This window comes from Eutrema salsugineum, unplaced genomic scaffold (genome assembly GCF_000478725.1).
Source record: "Eutrema salsugineum unplaced genomic scaffold, Eutsalg1_0 scaffold_12, whole genome shotgun sequence".
Classification (NCBI taxonomy): domain Eukaryota; kingdom Viridiplantae; phylum Streptophyta; class Magnoliopsida; order Brassicales; family Brassicaceae; genus Eutrema; species Eutrema salsugineum.
Window position 1 is genome coordinate 5,444,002 of NW_006256895.1, and position 5,667 is coordinate 5,449,668.

Sequence of the window (5,667 nt, forward strand, 5' to 3'; positions counted from 1 at the left end):
TTAGTGGTAATGATGATCAATATGCATTAATAAAAAGTTCTAATATGTCATTTATGCTTCAAACAAACATTCCCATGGCATTTAAAACATAAACCCTTAAGTTAGCTCATTCAGGCATTTCATCAAACACCTTGTGGGTGGAGAAATGCCTAAGTTCTAGACCAGAGTGATTATCAAAGATCTAGCATTAAGAGCAGCTAACTAAGGAAATGAAATGAGAATCTAGAACCTAAACATCACAAATCAAACATCTAAGCACCCTAATATACACACCTAGAAGCTTAAAAGAGGACTACTCACTAATCATGCTTAACACACCTAATCTTTTGCAAGAGGTGATGTTAAACATGATTAGAAGCAAAGATAAGAAGAGATGATGATAAGAAACAACTTTAGATTGATTAAATCCTTGAGATATCTCTTAAAAAAATCTGGGTTTTCACAAAAAAGGCCAAGAGAGAAGAGAATAAAGCCTTTTTTCAACAGATATTTACTAAAGCATATATATAGGTAGGGTTTTCTTGATGGGCCAACCCAGAACGAACTAGGAATTGGCCCAAAAAGACCCTAAAACACGTGCTGAACTAAGCTAGTATCGACCTGATTTCAGTCGGTGCAGGAGCTCGGTGTGGTGTTAAGAAATCTCTGAAATTCAACACCAAGCAGGTTTCACTCGATGTAGCTCCTCGGTGCAGTGTAATGAAGGTCTTCAGGGGGCCAATACAGACCATAATTGTGTTGGTGCAGCATCTCAACATATCTTTGGCGTTTGAGCTCCCAAAATCCGAAAAAAACCGTCAATGGATCAAGGTCATATCGACCAAATTCTGGTCGGTATTTCTTTTCTATATGAATGCAAACCGCTTGCACCAAATCCTTCATAACTCCCTGCTCGCTTGTCCAAACCTTTATCGGTCAACTCCATGAGCCGGATGGCTCTTTCAGCTCCAACTTTGGTGAAGGGTTCGGGTTCATATAACGTCATAAAGAGCTCCGTTCCACCGGTTCTTTGATGCGCGTTGCTTTGGTCCTTTATCCGCTCCGAGACATGTACTGCTTCTTAATGCCGTAACTTTCAGCTCACATCTCCAAATAGGACGATCTAAAATGTTCTGGAAACTAGACTCGACCCTCCGGAGGCTGAATCGTGGTGCAAGTCTTCCTTCTCAGGTGATGAAGTTGAGGGATCGTCGGCTCTATAACACTTGTCCGAGTCTGATGCACATAAGGTGATGGTCATAAGGTGAATGCATGGGAGTTCATATTTCCTTTGAGAGAAGTGATCACTAAGAGAATTCAAGTTCATGCTCAATATGCAGTGAAAAACAATACTTTAATGTATCAACTCAACAGTAATCTCCACAAGTTCTCTTATTCCTCAACTCTTTAACATTCATTAAGCTTTTTACCAAGTGGATCAAATGATGCATTGTTTAAACAAACAGAGTTTGGCTAGGGTGAGGTTATGAGAATAAAATGATCTCATCAATGCATGAGTGGGTTCAATGCAGCAAAAGGATCTCTCTATGAATGACCAAACTTTGGCAGAATGCTAAAGGTAAAAGGCAACCTATGCATACAAGGGCAAGGACTCATCCCACCCCACACTCTACTCAAAGTTTCCTCACTTGCTTACTTTTCACACTCATTCTTCTCTCACTAGGGGATTCTCTTTTCCTTTTCATACACAAGTCTTGGAGTTCAAACTTTACACAGCTCTTTTTCACTTTCTTTTGTAACCTCTAGCCTCTTTTTCTTTCCTTTTTAGAACATTTGAGCTCTTTGGCTTCTTTACTTTTTCTTTCACTTAGAGGCTAGACTCTTTCTTTCCAAAACCCTAGAGCTCACTTTCTTTGACTCAAAACTTCCAAGACTGATTTCTTTTCTTTTTCTATCCCCTAGTTCTCACCACTCTCCTTTTGTTTCCACTCATCTTTCCTTTTTCCACTCACCAACAAGTATTCCCCCACACTTAGTTCTCGCCAAATCTCTCAGGTCCTTGATGATAGAACTTGACACTCAATGAGACTTGCCCTTGTCGCCCTAAACCTAACACTTTCTGCTAAGTTTGGTCCAAGGTGGCCTCTCAATCACACACAAACAACTGGCTTGAAAGAAGGATGGGTTCAGGGTGAGGTAAAACTGATCCAAATGCGGATTCCCGCCTGTCACGCGGGTGACCCGGGTTCGATCCCCGACAACGGCGCCAAATTGATAGTAGGAATTTTCATGTTTCCACTAGCAAAGGAAATGGTGTGTTCATCGTGCTTAGTGAGTAGTTTTCTTTTAAGCTTCTAGGTGTGTAGATTAGAATGCTTAGATGTTTGATTTATGATGTTTAGGTTCTAGATTCTCATTTCCTTTCCTTAGTTAGCTGCTCTTAATGCTAGATATTTGATAATCAATCTGGTCAAGAACTTAGGCATTTCTCCACCCACAAGGTGTTTGATGAAATGCATGAATGTGCTAACTTAAGGGTTTATGTTTTAAATGCCATGGGAATGTTTGTTTGAAGCATAAATGACATATTAGAACTGTTTATTAATGCATATTGATCATCATTACCACTAATGAGAGTTAGGTTTGAATGCTGATTATTATAGTGATCATTGTCTTGTGAAAGAAATGGTCTTGCTTTAAGTTCTAAGTTGATTGGAATTTGAGATCATGTGATGCTTGCTTTATCTTTCTGTATAAGATTCAGTCTTTCTTAGCTTTTATGTTGATGCACAAAGAGGCTGTTTGGTCATATTAGACTTGGAACCTTATGCTTGTTAATTGCTTATTCACTAATGGGAATTAGTCTTGATTAAGTAATTTGCAAAGTGATTTCTGTCATGGGAATGAATTAATCTGAATTGGAAGTCTAAATTAAAGAATTGCAAGTGTTGCATTGTTTGCTTAGCATCATGAATTAAGCATTGAAAGCACCCTGATCAATGATCACATCTAGAGGTTTAGCTTTATCTTATTTTTGAATTTGATTCTTTGTTTTGTTTATCTTGTTGCTTGTTCTTAATTACTGCTTGTCTTTGTTTGTAAAATGTTTTAGATCACTTAATCACCAACTCATCTGCTTATTAGACTTGAATTAAGATAGATCCTCATAGTTCTAGTGTCTAGAATCTCTCCATTTGGATTGATACCTCAAGTGATACAATGACATGAGTAGTTGAGGAATTGATCAAGGATTGAAAAATTCCTACTATCAATTTAGCGCTGTTGCCAATTGGGGATTCATTCTAGCATTAAGACTTTGGATCTTCTTGATATCAAGTCATTTCATTTTGTTTTACTGATTACCTTTCAAGTGCTGTCTTTGTTTTCAGGTGTATGAACACCAGAAGTCAAGCAAGAAGACAAAGAGAAAGAGCTGTGCACATTGAGAGGTTGGGTATGGATCAAGGGTAACATGCTCATGGTGGTAATGGAAACCACCAGAATCAGCAAGAGCCACCACCTCCACGTCCAATACAAGTTGTTGGAGCTGGTGATGAGGCCAATGCTCAGGGTCAGAGACATGGGATTCAAGCTCCTACACCTGAAAACGATTTTGAGATCAAATCTGGCTTGATCAACATGGTGCAATCAAACAAGTTCCATGGCTTGGCATTAGAAGACCCATTAGATCACATTGAGAACTTTGATAGAGTTTGTGATCTAACTAAGATGAATGGAGTGAGTGAGGACAGTTTCAAGTTGAGGCTATTTCCTTTTTCTCTAGGAGACAAATCTCTTCAATGGGAAAAGTCTTTACCTCAAGGATCAGTCACAACATGGGAGCAACGCAAAAGAGCATTTCTAACCAAGTTCTTCTCTTCATCAAGAACAGCAAGGTTAAGAAATGAAATCTCAAGTTTCATTCAGAAGAACCATGAATGCTTTTGTGAGGCTTGGGAAAGATTTAGAGGGTATACCATGCAATGCCCTCACCATGGATTCTCAGATGCTCAGCTGCTAAGTACCTTCTACAGAGGTGCTTTACAAAATGTCAGACTCCTCTTGGACACAGCTTCAAATGGTAATTTCATGACCAAGGAAGTCAATGATGCCATGACCCTAGTGGAGAATGCAGCTCAGAGTGATGAGCTTTATGGATCAGACTTTGAAGGAATTCAAGAGGAGCTGTGAGTGCTGAAGAGGAAAGGACAAGAAAAGACATCAAGTCTCTCAATGAGAAGCTAGACACACTTCTCTTAGCATCTCATCAGTCAGCTAACTTTGTTAGAGATGTGAATCATGTGTTTCAAGACACATTTCAAAGGGAAGACATCACAGCTGAGGTGAACTTTGTAGGTGCCAAAAAGGTTACCAAAAGGGCTTTACCTACTACAAGAATCCCCCAAACCAGAACTTCTATCCTAAAAACACTCAACAACAAGTTTTTGTCCCTCCCGAACAACAAAGTCTCCAACAGAACTCAGAGAATAAGGATCAAGAAGTGCAGAACCTGCTCCAGCAAATCCTCAAAGATCAAGCAAGTGGTGCCATAGACTTCAACAAGAAAATGGCAGAGATTAACAACAAGGTGGATTGCACTTATTTTGATCTTCTAACTCAAATTTCAACCTTGGCTTCCAAAGTCAAGACTCTAAAGAACAACAAGGGCCACTGCAGTTCTCAAGCTCAAAGATCTTTACCAGGGACATCAATTGCACATCAAACAGAATACTGCAATGCAATCCTCTCAAATGATGAGAATCATGCTCTGTCCAAGAAATTGAGGACATTCTCCATGGCAATGTCTCAAGTGAAAAATGCCTGACAAAAGACGATGAGGACGCCATCATCGATGAGTTTGAGTTCCTGTTTTGTGATCTCAATGAGGACATTGAGAAAGAAGGTGGGGAGGCAGCTTGTTTTGATATGAAAAAGAATGATTCTGAGATTGCTGAAGGAAAGGATCAGAGAATGGTTCAAGGAAGGACATCTGATGGAGTCTCTAGCACTGGTTCAACAAGGTTGAAACCCAAATATATTCCCAAGCTAGGCAACCTAGGAAAGTTCTCCATCTCATGCTCTCTTGGAAATTTGAAAGTGGACAATGCTTTGTGTGATTCTGGATCAAGCATCAGTGTAATGTCTTTAGACATGGTGGAGAGACTAGGGATCAAGAGTCTTAAGCATCACCCCATGTCAATCACCTTTGGAGATTCATCCTCAAAGAAGCCATATGGAATCCTTGAAGATTACCCAATGAAGATTGGTGAATGCACAGTTCCAACTGATTTTGTAGTCATGAAGATGAAGAAGACCAAAGATTTACCTATTTTGCTTGGAACTCCATTTCTGAACACCACAGGAGCAAGGATGGACTTTGATACCCAAAGAGTGGTCCTTACTAAGGTAGATGATGAAGTATCTTATACCCTTAAACCTCCTCTTGCTGGGTTTTGTGGAGTTATATCTGATGATTCTGATGAGTTGAAATGCTATGGGATGATGTATGAGGGGAGTATGGGAAATATAGAAGAAGCTCAACCCCTTGCATCTGTTGAAAAGAAGAAAGAGTCCCTCATAAGACCTGATCTTGAGTTTGAAGGGGATTTCTTTAGTGATGATGAAGCTTGCTTGGAATCTCTATCTCCTACACCAAGTGAGAAGGAGATCAGAAGCAACAAAAGCAATGGTTCAGGGTCTCAAGACAAGAACCCAACAAGCACCAAA

General features: G+C 39.7%; 1 non-coding gene across 1 annotated transcript; it reads right to left on the reverse strand.

The window, feature by feature from the left end:
- Nucleotides 1-3,834: 3,834 nt before the first annotated feature.
- Nucleotides 3,835-3,941, reverse strand: LOC112089359. The gene has a single exon (XR_002900996.1). It is a non-coding gene; the product is annotated as a small nucleolar RNA R71 (small nucleolar RNA).
- Nucleotides 3,942-5,667: the final 1,726 nt, after the last annotated feature.